The sequence below is a fragment of the Argiope bruennichi genome, chromosome 9, assembly GCF_947563725.1.
Source record: "Argiope bruennichi chromosome 9, qqArgBrue1.1, whole genome shotgun sequence".
NCBI lineage: Eukaryota > Metazoa > Arthropoda > Arachnida > Araneae > Araneidae > Argiope > Argiope bruennichi.
In genome coordinates this window covers 57,535,779-57,556,810 of record NC_079159.1, presented here as the reverse complement: position 1 = coordinate 57,556,810, position 21,032 = coordinate 57,535,779, and the positions used below count along the sequence as shown (strand labels likewise).

At 27.4% G+C, this 21,032-nt stretch overlaps 1 protein-coding gene across 1 annotated transcript in view; it reads right to left on the bottom strand.

Moving 5' to 3' along the window:
- LOC129985345 (MAP kinase-activating death domain protein-like) overlaps positions 1-12,369 on the bottom strand; it is a 121,743-nt gene extending 109,374 nt beyond the window's left edge. The window contains exon 1 of the mRNA XM_056095336.1: positions 12,352-12,369. The gene's annotated coding sequence lies outside the window, so the exon portion shown is untranslated. The remainder of the gene's footprint in view (positions 1-12,351) is intronic.
- Positions 12,370-21,032: the final 8,663 nt, after the last annotated feature.

Genomic DNA, 21,032 nt, shown 5'->3' with positions numbered 1-21,032 from the left:
GAGTGCCAGTTTTATACATGCAATAGTAATGCTTTCCATATAAAGAATGAAAAAAAGGTGTTTTATTTTAATATTACATTTGCTAAACGCTCAGTCCTTTATGTACCTATTAAACTAATTCCAATTCTTAAGAATACTAAAGTAAGTTTTTGTTAATTTAGAAATTTTATGTTCATGTAAAAATGATGATTATGATACATATGACTACAGTAACAATACATTTCAACCTTTACCCAATCTGAGTTTAATGGACATTAATCACAGAATTAGATCTTTTTATGGAATCAAAGCAAGATTTAAATCTGAAGAAAAAGCTCTTGACTGTTGATGTAACATTTTCTTGGTTTGGGCAGAAAGATGAAGAATTTGTTATGTTTCTATTTAAGAGAATGAACTTTTGCATTGGAGCTATGTTCCATATATCATAGCAATATCCAATGTGCAATACAAACTTGATAAACAAAGAATGTTCATTGATTCATCAACAGACGTCTAAAAGGAGTATTACTGCACAACGGAAATTAATATAATTATTTTATTTAAAATAATGTTTTAAAAATCTTGATTGAGGATAAAATGTGATATTCAAAACACAAATGTTTAGTTTGTGGTGATTTGAAGTTGATTTTTCTGTCCCTTGGTGATTGTTTGAAATTCGTCTGTTAATGGTATGGCAAATGATATGGCTGTGATTGAAAAGAATTTAAATTAAAGAAAAATGTCACACCCCCCCCCCCAAAATGAACATTGGAATTTAGACTGAAAGTTATTTTCAAAAAGAAAGTTTCTAAAATATACAAAGAGGAAAGAAAAGAGGTTTTACTTCCAAAGCTTTATCTATCTGTATCTATATCTATTCTATACTTATAAATAAAGCTCAATGTGTGTGTGTGTGTGTGTGTGTGTGTGTGTGTGTGTGTGTGTGTGTGTGTTGGCGCCCTACAGGCCAGGTCATTTGACCTACAGCTATCAAATTTGGTACATGTATACCTTAGAGGTCGGGAATGTGCATCTGGGGTCCCTTTTTTGAATTTTTAATTAGAATTTTAATTATTAATTAAAAACTAACTTTCCCACCAAAAAATCTTCCATTTACCCCACCGCCAAATGAGTAAGGCTTTAGTTTTTTTTCCCAACAGTCATGAGGCTAGGGTTAACATTATTCGGCCGATTATTTCAAATGATTCTGTTTATTTTGTTAAGGTTTTGTGCATTTAAAATTAAACATTGTTAATTAATCGATCTTTTAGATTCATTCTGAAGATACTTTTGAATTAAAATAACACAGAATAAAGGAAATTAAAAATGTCTAATCTGCATAGCGTTACCCCAACTGGCGTAGAAAAATTCACTCATTTGTATTACCGTAACTGGCGTTGAAAATTCACGCATGTGAATTGTGTTCTGATTGTTGACAATATTATCAACGGATGATTGATTTAAATTATTTTTAGGTTAGTTGCATGCTTTTGTAATTAAATTGTATTTATGTTAGTTATAAATTTTTTGTATATGCTTATATTCTTAAGTACATCGTTTTTTAAGTAGTTTTTTTTAAAACTGTTTTCGACCGATTATTTGAAACGATTCATTTTATTTTCTTAGTGTTTGATGCATTTAAAACTAAACATTGTCAATTAATCGATCTGTTCATGATGAATCTGAGAAAATTTTGTTGACAAATTCTTGAGATATAACATAAATTAAGAAAGATATTCTTTAGTGTTCATAAGGTTGAAATACTCAGTGCCTCTGTTTTCAGTCATCATATTATAAAAAAAAGGCTTTGTTTCAGTGAAAAATATCATTATATTAATTACAGATTAATCATTTCCACTTTAATTTAAAGCATAAATTCTACTGGAGCCAACAGAAAAATTAGAGAGAAACATATTACGTTATGACTGAAGGCCTTTATAATATTATGAGTGAATTATATGACTATCAAAATTTGAAGTTTTAAAATATTTTGATGAAGAATCTATCAAAGTAGGAATTGCGTAAAATATTTAATTATTAAAATTTAAACGAACATTGAGATTGGCGAACCGGCTGGTTGCCAAAGGCGGCTAGTACAAAATAAATTCTTATAAAATAAAAAAAAGGCGTTGAAAATTCACGCATGCGCATTGTGTTCTGATTGCTGACAACGGATTTGGAGTTGATTTAAATTATTTTTAGGTTAGTTGTGTGCTTTTGTAATTAAACTGTATTTATGTTAGTTATATATTTTTTGTATATGCTTATAGTTTTAAGTATATCGCTTTTTAAGTAGTTTATTTTAACCTGTTTTCGACAGATTATTTTAAACGATTCTGTTTATTTTCTTAGTGTTTGCACATGATGAATCTGAGAAAATTTTGTTGACAAATTCTTGAGGTATTATATAAATTAAGAAAGATATTCTTTAGTGCCCATAAAGTTTAAACACTCAGTGACTCTGTTTTCAGTAATCATATTATTAAAAAAAATGCTTTGTTTTAGTAAAAAATATTATTATATTAATTGCAGATTAATTCTTTTCACTTTAATTTAAAGCATAAATTCTACGGGAGCTATTAGAAAATTAGAGAGATACATATTACGTTATGACTGAAGGCCCTTATAATATTATGAGTGAATTATATGACTATCAAAATTTGAAGTTTTAAAATATTTTGATGAAGAATCTATCAAAGTAGGAATTGCGTAAAATATTTAATTATTAAAATTTAAACGAACATTGAGATTGGCGAACCGGCTGGTTGCCAAAGGCGGCTAGTACAAAATAAATTCTTATAAAATAACTTACTAAATGATTACTAAAAAAAAAAAAGAGAAACGCGAAGAATTTTCGAATTTATCAAAAGTAGAATGAAAGAAGGTTATTTATAGGATCTGATTCTGCCAATGGAAGTGAAATTACAAATTTGAGCTCAAAATAAAAGCAAAAGCCTGGATCAAGTTTCTTGGAAACCGAGGAGACACGGAATTTCAGATCTGTTCTAGAAAAGAGGGCATAAAATAAGCTCAAAGAATAATTTTCTCCATTCGAATATATCTCTGAAAATTTAGGTGCAATCAGCGAAAAGTAAAATGAAAGGTTTCATACAAAGGAAATGAAAAGGTGATATCAAGAAAGAAGAAATATCAGCATTAAAGCCGACTACTTCAATTTAGTCAAAAGGCTGAGTAGCGAGCGATGCGTGCTTATTACTGCTGAATAATGAAAAGAGACTATCTCCGGCAATTTCACTAGAAAGAAAGAGGAAAAATAAATTTTGTTTGAGAGAGAAAAAACTACTATAAAGATTTGTAACATTTCACCCACATTTATTTATTATTTAAATCGGAACAAGACTAGGATATGAATAAAATAAGGGAAAATGGGATGTGGAAAAGCAAGTAAAAAAATAGAAAAGCAAGAGAAAGCAAGCAAAAAATAAAAAAAAAGCTTAATATCCTAGTAAAAAAAATTTAAAAATTCTCAAGTATAGCATTTTAATCTAGTGCTGATTTTTCTGTTGCTGTGCAGGCACAATAACAAAGTGTATTCTTTCCTACTGCATGGTTTCAAAAAGAGACGAAGATTTTGCCAAAAAAAGTTCCAAAGATATTAAAAGTAATATTTAAAACATTTTTAACAGAGAAAATATTTTTCTCAAAACGTATATTTGAAAACGGAACCAGAATGGAGAATAATTAATGATAAATAAAAACTTATCAGAAACATTTGTACTTTAAAATTTTCTGTAGATAAACGCAAAAATAATATCCTTTTTAATGTATTTATTATAAACTGACACATCATTACAAATAATACAGGAGAATATGTATGTGTTGTCGCTAAACTGGCTAGACCGTTTAACAAAGCAGAGAAATCAAATTTGGTACGTGTATACTTTGGAATCTGAGAATGTGTACCTTGAAACAAATTATTTGAAATTTTTAATTAAAATTTTAATTAGTTAATAAGGAAGGTTTTGAAAGTTTTTTTTCCACAATTTTTCCGAAAATATTTCCTCATAAAAAGGACTTTCATATTGTTTAAAAGTAAAAAACACTATCTTTTCAATAATATAAATTTAATTGCTGTAAAAGTCTTTAGTCTAAATTTAATTAACTTTAAAAATATTTTTAGTGTATATAATATCAATATACTTATTATTATGAATGAAGATTAAATCGCTTTCATTGTTGCTACGATTTTTCCATCTTTTTTTCCTTCATTATTGGCGACAAAGCTAAGAAAATCCACTTATTTTTCCATTTTAAATAGATTTCTGTTTAAAAATGATTTTAATAATGCTTTTAAATATTGTGGAAATTACCTACGTTTAATCTAAAAAGTAAGAGCTGATGAATCCTTTTAAGAATTCGAGCATTTTTAAACATTTTTATATCATTGCTTCTTTAACTTTCTCGCAGACGCATGCTAATTTTTTTTTCCTTTTTTTTTTTACTGATTTAAGGGTATTCTTATTAAATAATCCTCTATTTGATGCAATTCATGAAATGTATTCTGAAATACACCCAAAACTTCAATGTTTATTCTTCCTATCTTTTCATTTTTTACGAACCTGCTTCGATTCATTGTAACTCGATGAGGTGAAGTTTAATTACTTTCCCTTCAAAATTAAAAATCAAATTTTCGGTTTAATGATATAAATTTCATGTATCATAGTGTAGTGTATAAATTTCATGAAACAAATTTTTAAAATCTGAAATTTAAAAATCTTTTGCAGAAGAAGCCATCAATATTATATTACTATAAAAGATTTAATTGAAATTTTACGTTACCAATAATTATGTCAAAACACTTAGGTATCAAAGGCGATTGGTATATAACCTTATACTTTAACAAAATAGCATTCTTATATTGTATACAAAATAACATCCTTTTATTGCATTTATTATATTTTTACTCTTTAATAATTTTTTTTATATTTCTCAACCTCAGTTGCACAGCTGTTAATATATGGTATTAACAGCTATGGAACTATGATTTAGGACATATATTACAAATTTAAACTATTAATTAATTTTATTAAATGTTATTATTAAAAAAACTTATTAAATGCTAAGTAACAATTTCTTTTTAAAAACATATTACATAATATTTACATCATTTATTTACTGTTTTGATTCACTAATAATTAATTTATTCGAACTTAATTAAAAAGGCAAAATTTAATTTTCAATAACCTCGTGGCAACAAAGTAGAGTCTGTCACTGAATATAAAGAAACTTTATACAGATCTAAATAAAATCTTTTATTGATATGATTTTAATTTTCTTTATTTTCATTTGTAAGAGTTGTTGATTTATTATAAATATTTTAAGCATTCTTTTTAATCGTATTTATTTATTTGCATATTTATCGGAAACAAAAGCAAATAAAAAATAATTTCATAATAACAAGATATTTTTCTGCACAAGGATTTGTAATACTGCTATGAATAGAAAACTGTGAGTGAATGGAAACACCAAAATTTATTTGAAGACTTAAAAATGCTTTTGATTTATTTAGAAATTAGAAGCCTTTGGCGACTAACAGGTTCATCAGGATTAATGATCGTTAAAATTTCAATGAAATATTTTATGTAACTTGGTATTAATCGTTTCTTCAAACATTTTTCTTCAGACATTTTTTCTTCAAAACATTTTTAAGTTTTAGCTTTGATGGTCAAATAACTAACACTATTTCAGAAATCTTACATCGTCCTTTTCATTGCAGTATGCATGACCCTATTTATCCGTCTTCTCCCCTAAATTTTGAAACTAATTAAATTCAACAAGTAAAATAATAATAATAATAAAAACATTTTTTGCTGAAATCAAGCATGTTTTTTGAAAGTATGAGATAAAGAAAATATTTTGATCAGCATTGAAGCCTTAGGCGTACGATAGATATTTATTATAATTTATACAATATTTCAAAGGATTAATTAATAAACATTTCTCTGATTTATCATAAAATTCAGTCTTCAGTTTTTCTTTCAAAAGGATTTAAATCAAATAAATGATAATTAAAATATTTTATTTTATTTCAATCAATAAATGCACTTCTGAAAAAATATGAAACATAAGTTTTATACAATCCTTTAGTTTTATTAATCCTATTCAGTGAAATACTCTTGACACCAACATTAAAATCAAAAAACAATTTACACTTTTGCAAAGAAATCTGACCGGCTTATGAAGCTTTGAATATAATATTTTAGCCACTCAATGCTGAGGAAACTTCAGGCCCTGATTGGTGCATTTTCTTCGAGACAATCTATGGAGTAGTATCATGCGTTTTTATTTTGTCGTACACGAAGTATACAAAAAATACTGTACCTCAAAAAATTTGAAGTACAGATTTTGTCAAGTATCTGAATAAGATGGAGAAAATTTGGTATATAGACTTCACATTAAATTTATAGGTTTTTATCAAAATTTGAATAAAATCCGTTAAGTGGAAGTTTGATTGTCTTGCTGTCGAAATATGAATTAATACGATAGCTACAAAATGAATATAGCAAAATTGGTAAAATTTGATACATAAATTTTACACTTAAAGTGTAAACATAAATAAAATTTAGAACCAAATTCATCAAGAATCTGATTGCATGCATACAAAGGCGATAATTCAAAAATGTAACAGCTTAGGTAAAACTTGAAATTTTCGAGCTTTAGCTTCTAAAGAGTATGAATTTTGAATTTTTCTAAGAATTTACCGTCTATGTGTCTGTTCTTTGACTCCTTCGTTTGATCATATTTTATACCCGAGGTTAACGAAATCAATTAAAGTATAACGCAACATCAAAAACAATGACGCTACTGTGTATTCCTAAATATGATTAAAGAAACCTTTTTGCTTTCTTGTTTGCGAAGTATAGAGAAAATTTTGCATTCATAAAAAAATTCTAACTAGATTTTGACAAACCTCCACAGACCTTTCTGAATTCGAAAAACGCATTTTTGGAAACATGTTTGTCTGTGATAAAATAACTAAAAATCGTTTTGAAATAGAAGGGAGGAATTTAATTTATGATCTGGAATAAATTTGATAGACATTCAAAATGTGATACAAATCCAAATTTGTGGACCTCTATGAAATTTAGAATGAAATGCGTTTAGAGGAATTCTGTCTATCCGGCTGTCAAAATGTATGCTAAGAAGATAACTAAAAATAAAGAGAGCTTGATGAATAAAATTTGGTATATAAATTTAACATTTAAAATATAGTTACTTGCCAGATTAGAAATCAAATTCCTCCAGGAGCTGATTGTCTGTAGGTCTGTATTCTTACAAGCAAGTAAACAAGCTAAAAAAGATATAATTTAAAGGTATGAAATTTGGCATGATATTATGACTTCAATAGTAGTTCTGCGCCCAATTGTAGCTCCTGTTTCCTGCCAATTGAAACTTTGGTTTTAATTGGCAAGAAAAAAAAGCATCCAAAAACGTCATCAGTGTTTTTGGTTCTTCTAAATTAACTGCATTCCAGTGATTAATCACAAAAAGAAATCGCAAAAATAATCACAAAAGATTTCCCACTAATAAGGTCTTTTGTAACTATTTTTGTAATTGCATGAAGTTAATGATACCCTATTACATTTATTAAAAAGTATCTCAGAAAATTTCAACGATTCTATTCCTGCTGGTTATAAAATAGTTTCAATTCAAATTTTCACTACTTAGTTTTGATTGCAGAAGTGGATCTTCTTTTTTACTTAAACTGTTAATTTTAATTGCATATCAAGAATATTTTATTATGACTCGTGGGACAGTGGATTTGAATAGAAATTTAAACTTCTTAATTCATTAGAAATATTATTGACTCAAACTATATAAACTTAAACTATTTTATCTTCTCTATGTATATGCTTAATATTAACGATTTAGAAATCAGCAATTGGGCTAAGATTAAATTGGATATTTTGTGAGTATAAATCATGTTAGACTTTAACAATACATAATTACTAATTTAAATTTACAGACATTTTAAAAGGTCACAGAAAATTTTATCTTAAATATATTACTTTCTCGTATTTGTAGTACAGAGAAAGTATCGTAATCATCAAACAATTTGAACTCCAAATTTTGAGGAATCTCCACGTTTTAGATCTCCCTGAATTCGAAAAACACATTTTTGGAAAATGTCCATCTGTCTGTCTGTGACAACGGTAATTCGAAAACCCTTTGAGCTGGACGGTTAAAATTTGGTATATGTTCTTTAAACGAAATTTTCAGATTTATATCAAATTTTGCGTATAATCTGTTCAGAGGAAATCCGTCTGTCCGGCCGTTCGAATATAAGTTAACACAATAACTAAAAAGCAAAGAAAGTTAAACAGATAAGATTCGATACACAGATTGTACATCTAAACACCTGTCAAATGTTAGAACCAAATACAACAACGGCCGATTGTCTGTCTATATGCACTTTCTAAAGCATTTAAACGCGCTAATTCAGAAATGCAATAACTTAAATATATGAAATTTGGTGTGAAATTTTGTGACTACAAATGCCGTTTTGTGTCAAATCGTAGTTTCAGTCGGCAGAGAAAAATGCGTCTGAAGTCCAAATTCGATTTTCAGATATTATTAATGGGATGCCAAGGATTAATCGCCAAAAAATTCACCACGGATAACGCGATAGATACAATAAAAATTCTAAATTCACGCTAAATTTAGTATTTCGTAACTCTTGTACGCCAATGCCATGGAAGGTGTCTTCTGGCATGGCAAGTTTCTTTGAGAATCTGCGAGAAATTTAAGGGGAGGAAACTTCAACTGATTTCAGTTTTAAGATGAGACAAAAATCATTTTTGTGCTGAAATATTTCTGGAAATTACTGCAGGAAAACATATACCTGAAAACGTAATGCGATGACATAATATATTTTTCTTCATATGAAAAAAAAATGTATAGATTTTATAGCGCATATAATATACAAAAACTATCAAAATATAGTGTAAAAAGTGATTAGTGCTTACAGCAACAAGACAAAGAAATTATAACAAATAAGATATAAAAGTCGAAAAAACAATTCTTATTTAAAAACTGCCAAACGTTAGTGAAATACATAATATAAAAATTAAGAAGAGTTTACTGAAATAAATAACAGAGAGAGTTATATTTTTAGCGAAATATGTCAAATTTAACTCGAGAAAGCTCTTTTGGAATAACTTTAAAAAGACCTTTTTGGTGAAGTACATTAAAAAAGCTATTTAGGGAAAAGAAATTGTTCTCAAAGTAGATCAAGGGTTGACCCGCTTTTAAGTATTCGAGTCGCGTCATCAATTTCTGCCGGGAGCCCCAGAAGAATTTTGCGTCGAAATTGAATTCCTCGTCTCGAATGCGCCCCGGCGACGGGAAAGAAAAACATGGAAGAAGAATTCAGGAAGCGGCTAATGAAAAGAGACGCTGCAAAGTTGAAAAACAAGCTTCAGCATTCTGATAAGCCAACGGGGATTTCTTCAATTCCACTAAAAGCCGCAGACACCGTGGGATTGCTAACATGCTTTGGAATTCTGCGGTTTATTAGAGTAACACATGTTTAAAAGGGATCTGTCAGCAGAATTTCAAACATGAAAAATTGACCGATTTTTTTCCGAAAGAGGGGAAAAGAATCCAAATGGAAAATTTAAAAGAAGATGGGATTCTTAACCTGTAGAACATTCCTTTTTAAAACGGTGCGAAAACAAACATTTATTTACAAAAAAAAAGAATAAAGCATTTGGAGCCATGAATAATTAAAGATGGAATAACAAAAGACACTGCTTGATACTTAATGCAAAAGCATGATACTATCCTCGAAAATATATGTTTACTTTTGATTATCGGTTAACGAGCGTTACGAAGTACAAATAGACCATAAATGCCTATTTGGAACAAACAACAATAACAAAAGAATCAAAATGCAATGATTAATAAATTATTCTCTAAATCTGTTGATCCTGATAAATTCTATTAGTAGTTTTAGAATTTATTAATGAGTTTGGCAACTACATATTTCGTCTGCATTCTTGTTTGTGATGATTTAAGGTTCATGCTTATATGTAAATTAGACAGAAAAATAAATAGTTGTTTTCTTCGAAAGTAGCGAGATCTTTGAGTAAAACAAGTAATAATGACGCTGCAAAGCATTTCTCTTGAAATGGGAGAGAAGAGCAACCAAGAATGAAAGAAAACAGATATTCGGAAAAAAAATGAAATGTTAAAACCGAAATAAGTAAAGACGATTTTTATTTTACAAAATTAAAATATCTTCCTGAAAATTGTATAGTGAAATCAAACGTGTAGACTTTGATGTTATTGTTATCAAATGGTGTCATCGTAGGAGAGATGAAAAGATGCAAGTCATATAAAAATGCTTAGTAGATATGGTAGTGAATTCTAGATGAAACGATGAAGATTAAAAAATCGAAGCAGAAAAGCAAAATTCAAAGTAGAAAAAAGTATGTGCTTATCTTTAACGGATTAAAAATTAGTTATTGGGTAGCGATTAGAGTGGCGAATCTAATATAAGGTACTTCATTTAATCCTGATATTCAGAATATTTTTACAACTGAATGTTTTTTTCTAATGGTTTAGAAATTAACTTTTGTATCACGATTAAATTAGATTCTCGGTATATCTAAAAGTAATCAGAAATGATATAAAACCCTTCCTTTCCTCCCTTCATGACACGTTGATAAATACCTACATGATTAAAAAATAAACTGAGTATCAGAGAACGAAAAGTTCGATCTTCCATAATGTAGCTGTTAACACTACTCTTTTATAAGATTTAAAGTTCCTAAACTGATTGATTGTAAGTAGATAGTGGTAAAAAATAATGGAAGTTGTATGCAAATCCTTAAAAAACATTTCTTGAATTTTATAAAACAGTTATTTTAATCTAATGGCCCAGAGACAAAGTGGAACCCATTGTTTCTCATTGTACATACAGGATGCTTACTCTATTCAAAACGAATAACATATTTCTAAACAGTTAGATACAGGCTTATACTTCCAGGTGAAAAAAATTCAAAAAATGAAGTGAAGATTTATAAATTGAGTTATTTTAGTCCATTAATGTATTGCTGAAAGAATTGCGAATTTTTCTGTTTAGATAATTAGAAAGAATTACGAATTTTTCTGTTTAGATAATTAGAAAGAATTACGAATTTTTCTGTTTAGATAATTAGAAAGAATTACGAATCGGTTTTATGCTGCCGCCCGGTCCTGCTAATTATAATATATTTAGCAAGATATACATTATACATTATACATTCATTATACATTAACATTTTATACTATCAAAACCTCTAATTCTGCATTCAGAATTCGGCGACATATGAAGATCTGAATATTACTGTTTTAGAATGCTTTTAAAACATCTACATGGCTGCCTCGAGGAAGATCGTCCAATCAACGGGCTGCACTTCCTCGAGGGAGGCGCTGATTGATCTGAATTTCAAAACTTCATAGCTCCACCACTTTGGGTCGCAGAAAACTGGGTTTAATTTAAATGCTAGCATATCAGCAGTATATTATTAGCTATGACTAATAGAAACACAGGATCTGGCGAATATATAAAATTGATTCCTTAATTTTTTATGTTTATTAACTAAAACAATATAAAATATGTTTTTAAATATCATTTAAAGTAGATTTTCCAAATGAAAATATACATCTAACGATTTACAAACTAGTAATTGGGTAATAGTTATAGTGAATACCGTGTATTATGAAAGCGTTTTTGTACTAATAATATAACGCTTCCTCACAGAATACTAATGACTAATTGAACACACCTTTAAAGCTCAAAGTTAAGTGCATTAATCTACAATTTGAATTTTTTTCTGAAAGTTTTAATTAGACGCAACATTTTCAAACAAGTTCAAATATTTTAACATTATTCAAAAAAAAAAAAAAATTAAAAAAGCGTAAATTGCGGGATATTCGGTTAGAATGTCAAAAACGCATAAAACGTTTTTTAAATAAAAAAAGCGCAATACGCAATAAAATTTACTCAATAAAACAGACAGTGAGATTTAAGTAATCAAACAGGTAATTAAATTTATGTAATCAGTTATTTGATTACTAGACATTTTACGTAATAAAGCATTGGTATAATTACTTCCAAAATATTTTTGATTTGACTAAGAGTATTTTTGATTGCAATAATATTTACAAAATTTGGAATTTAATTTCATAAATTTATATGCAATTTTAATCTAAAATCTCGTTATCGAAATAGCAGTGCATCCTATTTTTAGATTCAGAAGTTGCAACTTAGTAACATTTTATTACTCTATCCAAACAATATTTATATATATATATATATATTTGAAATAGTTTTACTATCTCTAGAAATAGCTAAGGACCACTTACGGTTGCAGGAGAAGGAGAAGTACCTGATATCTGAATCGATTGCGTTCTGACGCGGTATTCGGGGTTACCATGGAAACGTCCGTGCTCTGGCTACATTGATTTGGAGTAGGGTTTGGGCACGGGGCCTCAGATGGTGCGCACTGAAATGAGTGATCCGAAGATTTGGAAAAGCGTTACTCGAGAGTATTTCGATATATTCTTCCGTCGTTTGAAAAATGTCACGTGTCTTTTGGGAGGTAGCGCTTGTATTTTGTGCTCATGTGCAGGAATTTTTCATGCTTGTTGCAAAAGAAGGGATTACTTTTTCCCTTTGGTCATATTAACAAAAAGGGTCTTTCTTGCAACTTTCGCTGCTTTTTTTATGCAAGAAAGGGGGTGGGTGCAGAAAATATATTTTCTCTTTAACCCTTTAACCAGAACATCTCTGAATAGTCTTTTACAAGAACAACCACTATACTTAAAGAGCAAAAGATGCCCCATAATATCGTATTGATATCTTCACGATAATGTATCGCATTAACAATTTCAAACAGCGTCAAAAATTATTACAAAAGAACCATTTAATAAAATACTACAAAATTTTTATTATAGAATAGTCATGTTCTTGATTTTTTTAGTCTAATAGATAACGTAACTAATGCAGAAACAATGATTTTACTTTCATTTATATCGTGTTAACGAAAGGAAAAAGCGCAATGCAGTTCTATAAATTCAATTTGACCTTTATTGTTCAGTTTTGATGTTATATAAAGTGTTTGCAATGCAATTTGAAAATATTGATACACTTAAAGTTAAGATCATGGAGGCTGTATCTAATGTAACAACCAAAATGTTGGAAAATTCTTGGCGAGAAATACCGTTTTCACATAATGTGGAATACCGCCTTCAAAATTTTCGAGTTATCCAAGGATGCTTATTTTGAATTTTGCTTTCTTCAATAGTTTTTATTAACAACTTTACAAATGTCTTTACAATAACATCCTATATATTTGTCTAAAATATAAATAATTTAAAACAAATTTGTGATTTCATGCATTCGAAATTCTAAAAATCCAAGTTTTTGTTCTGACTCTAAATATCTTGTTATAAAAATAATATAGAACTTTCTACTTTTTCTATTTGAATATTTTACCTTTTTACTTATTGCATGCTCTTCTATCATTTATTTTACTTATGGTTTACTTATCATTTATTATCCGACATTATAAGAATACCTCTATTCCGTGGTGAGATGATTCAATTCTGATGGCATGCTATCACGCCAATTTAATGCACTCCCTGCTGGCTATCACCGTGCGTTTAAATTTAATATATATGGAAAAGTTTTGACAAGATATAGAAACTACTCCCCCCAATCTGATAGTTTTCTTTAGTTCACTGTTACTAAAGTTCGCTGTTACTTACTGTTTTCCTAGGGAATAAAAATTATTACTTAAAGATGTAAAAAGCAAGTAATATAAATGTGAAATGCGATATAAAATCAAAACTGGCATAACAAAAGATGATCGAAAAATGAAAAGTTATAGAATCAGTGATTTAATATTTAGGATTGAAAATACAAAAAGCGAAATGTTCTCTATTAGTATTAAATGAGATTGAGTGTTTACAGGATAGTCTGTTTGGCATAGAATTACCAAATTTGGCGCATATATCTCTGAAATTTTAATTAAAATTGGTTAATTGGTTAAAAACAAAGAGAAATTTTGATTTTTTTCTAAGGTTTTTCAGAAAATGTTATTAGACAAAATTCAATTTTGCATCATTTCAAATTAAAATTTAAAAAAAATTAATAAATAAACCAGTTTAATTGCTGGACAAATTTTTACTGAATTATGAAATTTCTTAATTTTTGTGCATAAGTTTCAACAATAGGTGTTGTTGCGATGAAATTTAAACCGTTTCCATTGTTTCATCAAACGTTGAATGGCTTGTTTCCATCGAAAAGGTAAGGAAAGATTATTCTGATTCCTATCTGCGGAATTTACATAAAAATGTTACAGGGAAATTACTTTACTACAAAAAAATGTTCAATTTTAAATAGATTATCCAAAGTTTTTTATAGCATTAAGATGTTACGGAATATGACTCCCTTAATAGGAAAGTTCCTAAACTCAATGAGCAACACAAGAGCAAGGCTATTAAAATGACATAAATTTAATGTCACAATTTGTTGCTTAAAAATACGTTATTGATGGAATTAGGATAATCAAATAATGTATAAGAGATTTAGTTGAATTTCAATATTATCAATATTCCTACCGAAGCAGCTGATTGCCAAAGGCGGATAGTAATTAATATTAATTAGAGAAACATCAGTGATTTTTTTATTTGAAAGTAATGATAGATAAAATCAGAGATTAGTTTTTCACTCATCTGTTTTCTCAAAATGTTATAGCTGATCTCGGTTTAACATCAGGTTTCTGTGACTACAAATTCGTGTTCCTTAAAGGAATAATTATCATAGTTTAAAGTTCTATATATGAAGATCGAATCCATTAACATCCAACTGAATTACAGTATTAATTTCAGAAGATATATTTTATATTACATTGGAAACATCAAAATGAAATACCGGTAAAAATTTAATCTTTGGTTTTAATTATTTTAAAGAAAATTATTGAAAAAGTCAGAAGAATTATTTAAAAAAATTTATTTTATAGAAAGTTAAACTATTTAAAAACTATTGTAAAATATTTTAAAAATAAAGATTCTTTTCGAGTTCCTTTGAATTTCTATAAAATAAACAAAAGCATTTCAAAATGACGACACTGATTTCAAAATCCGAATAATTAGTGGTATACTCGGGAATGGCATACAGAGGGAAATTATTTTGAAGTTGTAAAAACGCATTAACTTCTTAAACGAAATAAAAAGGAATCAATTGAATGAATTTGACTCAGTCGTGGAAATTCAATATAACTGTTTTTTAAACAGAAAGTTCTGTTAATGGGTTGATATAAACAGAAATGATTATCTCTTTACTAAAAAGTAAAAGAAATTTTGATATAATTCTAACAATAATTACATATCTATTATGCCACAAATCATAAGAAATTATCAAATTAAAAAACCTGTTCTATGCAATGAATCATGTAAAACTATTTACCTAATTTTTTATGTGTACACAGGAGTTATAGCATTAATACTGAATATAGGATCAATTACTCCTATATACAGAAGTTAGTTCCTTAGTTATATCACTCCTATAAATAGAAGATGCTACAAATGGCCACGAAATTTTGGGCAAAAAAGCATTAATTTGGTTCCAAGGCACTGAGACTGTACGATGGAGGAATAAAACAAAAAGCTCAATTCTACAAATCATCTAAAAAATACCACTTCAGAAACCACTTTACAAACTACTGAAGTTACAGAACTGAGATTTGATAGAAAATCGAAATACTGGCTTTTTAGGATGTTATCTACGTGTATTTCGTATTTTTTAAAATTTTATTTAATCAGCAAATTATTATATGGATAGAAGAGTGGATAAATATCACATACATAATTTTAAAGTAAATATAAACTATTGTGTTATATATATGTACAGTCAAGGGAAAAAAGCAATCACTCAGACTTATTCTGCTATCTGTTATCTTATATAGAAACTAAAAATACCGTTTAAAAGCAGGTAACATGTACTGTAAGTTGCTATACTTAAAATGTTCTCAGGGGATAGTTTACATATTTTATATTATACAAATTATGAAATTTCCATGGCCACAACTTTTTTTGATGCCATGTACATATTCTCCATCAAAATATTACTCAGAACACAAATTTTGGTTAATATACCATCGGAAGGTATTTGCATTTTCTATTAAGGAGTTGTTTTCATATTTAGATGTGTAAGATTTAGATATTCCTTGAATGTCGGTAACAGTATTTCCTATTTTTTTTGACACTTTAAAAGCATCTATGAAGTTTCAACCTACAAGTTAAAATCGATTGTTACTTCATACATGAAAAAATATTTATAATGATAATTTCTGGGAGAAGCTTGATTCTTTAACTCAAAGAAATATTCAAGAATATTGAAAATTTTGTTTAAGTTGCATTTGAATCTAAATCGCCATTACTCTGACAACATTAAAATGGAAAGTTTTGTTGTATGTGCGAAAGAAATAAAATTTAATATATTTTTATTGTTTGTAAGAAATATTAATTGTGGCGTTAAAATTTTTTAAAAACATTTAAAATTAAAAAAAAAACATTTTACCAATAGAGGAAGAGAAAGAAAATGAACTGATTTTTATCCTTTTTGTGCTTGATTCCTGAATTTTATTATCAATATATGCATATATATAATTCTTCTCGTAATTGCTTATTACTCATAAATAGACTTGAAATAATATACTACCATTACGAGCACATAAATTAAATAGAGCATTTTATTCACTAAGAAATATAAATCAAATTCCTTCCGTGCTTTACTGGAACTTAGCGTTCTACATAAATACTTTTTATTTGCAGAAGATTTCATTATTTGAAGACATGTACAAAAGATATATGCTTTTTACAGATGTATTAAGCCAACTGCAGAACATCATTTTAAATATTCATTCCTTTATACTATTTAAGTTGAATTTCCACAACAGGTGCACTTTTTTAACATATTATTCATTACATATTTTATTGCTTCTGATACGAATAGAAATATGAAAGCAGATATAATTATAGGAACAATAATAATCTATATAGTTGTAGGATTAATTACTATATATATAATTATGAAAACAATTTTTACATAGGATATATTTAAGCAATATCCATCTTAATAATAAAAAATGTACATAATTTTTTTTGATTAAACACAACTAAATGAATAAACTGGAAATTAGCAATCAAATATATTAAAGAGAGTAATGAAATCAAAGAGCTCTAAATTATAATAATATATTTAAACGTGACTCCTCAAAAACAATATAAGTAGAAGACTGATAATAGATGCATGCTAATTTTTTGCATTTGTTTAACCCTTAGAAGCCTGATTTTCCAAATTAAATTTAAAATATCATTGTGTTTATTGCAATAGCCAGATAAAGGGATAAATAATAATAATAATAAAATTACACTACATATTTTAGTCCGAAGTATCAAAATTGATACGCACAAAAATAGCAAGATTTCTTCAAGCAGAACCGGACTTTGCAAAAAAAAAGTTATATTTATTATAATAAAAATAAGATACTCACATCAAAAGCATTTTTATTTTCCGGAAAAGTGAAATGTGTCGAAGAGTTATTCTCTCAAACTTTTTCTAAATATATGTCACCTGTTCAATACGCCGGGAGAACAAAATTTCATATTTTTTTTTAACTATTTTGACAGCTGACATTTATTTTTAAAATTTTTGTACAAAAGAACATTATGTAATGGTAACATACATAAAGCGAAATAATAAAAACAAACCAACGGGAAGCGTATAATTAGATTTAAAAGTCTGGTATCAAATTTAAAACTTAGTACATTTAAAAGTTAATACGCTTAAACAGAATTATTTGATATATTGCGATGTTCATATAATTGAGATCAAAATATAAAATGGCCCAAAATATTTTATGAAAAGTCACTTATAATCTCTTTTTTTTTTTTTTTCAAAAATCTAAAAAAAAAACTAAAAACTTAAAAATATGAATTGGAAATTTAAATAGGAAATTAAGTTCGAAATTTTATATAGTTTTTTTAATAAAAAATATATTTGCTGATGAAGAGAAATTTTTATAAAACTGTATTTTTCAAGAAGTTTATTTTCATTTAAGTAAATTGAAATTTAATGTTTTAAAATTTTATTTGATATGCCATTTCCCTTCATTTAATTGCTGAGGAAAAAATGCACATCCCTATGCTGACAAAAATAGTAATAAATCAAAATATTAATCAATATTTCGTGAATCAATAAAATGATTTGAAATTCTTTATTTTCATATATAAATTAAATAAATACAAGATATATTTTGCATCCAAAAAATTAACACTAAAGGCGTTATTTAATGTTTTAATGCTTCATTTTTTATTCTATTTATAGTTATAATAATTGCAATTTTGAAGATTGATTTTATGAAATTTGTTACTTTTGTACAAAATATTGAGCATGTAAGCAAACGTCCATAAATTTAAACAAAAATAAATGGCTTAACATATGTAGTTCATTAAGCATTATTTATAAAGAGAAATAATTTGGTCAGTATGTTTGTAAAATTAAAAAGTTACAATACTACAAAATATTTAAGAAATAAAATCTTTTTTTTGATAATTTCTTGCACGACACATATCTACAACTAGCCAAGTTCGATAGAAGACCCTGTGGGACATTCTTAAAGGAAGAATTTCCAGATGTACGTTCCGTTAAGATTTTTAAGAACATAATTTTCTCTTCTTTTTATTACTTTATTTTCACAGCAATTATTCTAATATTCGTTTGTCATGATTCCCACATGATATTTCTCTATTATTTCTGATCTTCTTGCAAATTATAAAACATTTGTTCTGGATCATTCTGTATACATTTTCACGAATTTTACGAAGTATTTAAACTAGAATACACGAAGAGACATCAACCTTGTACTTCTTCGATTACATAATTGAGTTTCTGTTAGCAGGTCACTGCACTCTTAGAAAAAATTCGAAACTAATTTTATTTCATATTCTGCTCTATATGCCTTTATGCAATTTAAAACTTGTCATTATATATCTATTCCAATCGAAAGCTTCTCGTTCCTGTTACTCTTTAATTAATTGGGAAAAGTTCTGGAACAAATTATTGATTTTATAGACAGTTAAATAAAGACAGCATCATTAATTGCAGAATTAATTGGAGGCTCAGGAATATGCCCATTTTATTTAAAAGATAGTGCCCCCCTCCATGTTGCATTCTCACAGGGATTTGAAACTGTAGTTATATTCTAATTACAGAAATGGCGGAAATAATTAAAATAGGCTGCCTCAAGCATCTACTGTATTAATGATGCGAAAACTTCTTTAAAGCGAGTAGCTTTTATAACGTTGTTGATTTAGATAAGTCTTTTCGATGACAATGTATGCTATACTTCGGCTCTCTGAATTCGTAAAACAGCTCATGCAATTAAATAGTTAGTAGAATTAATATAAAATTTGCTAGCTGTAAATAATTTTCCAATTCCTTATATTAATACATTCAGTGATAATTAATCTATTTTGAGTTTCTATGAAGTAGCGATATGACAGAAAGAGGTGCAAGAATTTGAGAGGTATAATTTTATGATCGAAATCAATATTTGAAAACATATTTCAATAAAAAATAAAATAAAATTTATATTGTGAAATACCAAAATAATGTCAAGAGCAAAAGTAACAATTTGATGTTAGCTATGAAGAATTTCAAAACTAGGTGAGATTGAATATAAAATGCAATAAAAATAGATCTGTTGAGGTTCAGAAATTGAAACATTTTATTCATACGTTTTATACCTCATGTGATTTATTTTTATATTTTCAGGTGATTTATAGTTTTGAGTTATTCATATTTCGAATATAAATTCTAGAATGTACAATTAAATCGCATTGAATTTTGAATCCTAATTTTCATTTAGCTATCTGTTTTACTGCCTTTTATTCTCTTCTTTCAATAACTTTATCTTTTATTGTCGTATTTGATAGCTCTAGATCATATGGACCTGCAGGGAGCCAACACATACAAAGGCTCACATTGGTTTATGTTGAAAATAGAGATAATCGTTTCTTTTATTTAATTTTCTGACGAAAATCATTCGTAGCTGCCTTAAAAATCCTCATTTTAATGATAAACAACGATAACAAAATAAAAACAACGATATGTTTCAGTAAGCTGGAGCTATCTTTAAAATTTGTCCGATGAATTTAGAATCACAATGACATTATTTCAATATTCTATTATAGTTGATATTTTTTACTTTTAATGACAATAATTTCTGTTGTGATAATTGAAATATTCAAGTAAAATTCAATTCTAGGATAGCGTAACTTATTTTTTTATCATCTAAAGATATTTGAAAATTACTGTCTCTTTTTGTAAGATTTATTATCGATTAATGACTTAGTTTGAAAAATAGAGGTTTTACAAAATCTACATGTTTCAAGATTTTGGGATCAGTTTTTTTTATTACATATCCTATAGAATAAATGCGAAATTTTATTCCAAATTAAAATTTATATATCTTTTTTTATTTTCTTGTCGATCTTATCAAGATAATATAATAAGTGATAATTAGATAAGTGAAAAAGACAAAATCAAATGAAAGGAACAACAAAAATGGAGGAATTTGTTTCAGACATAGTTAATTGATATAATTTCTTTTTGTCGTAATAAATGCATTAAGGATACAATGGAAGGTTGAAAAAAAGCTTCCAAATTTCTTTTGTTCTTAAATTATCATGAAATTCCATTACAGCATTCTTATACTGCAAAAAAAAAATATTCAACGAAATTCCTTGGCAACTCTTTGAATCTTTAATAAGAAAAAATAAGTTGTCTTGAAATGTCAAAATGTTTCGAATAATTCTAAGCACATTAAAATATACTGTAAGATTAATTTTTGTACATTTTTAAATAGATACTTTAGTTCTATACAATATTTTGCATGTTTAAACATATAAATATCCTATTTTTGCATAAAATTAAAAATTTATTTTTAAAAGAAATTTGGAAAACCTATTGCTATAAT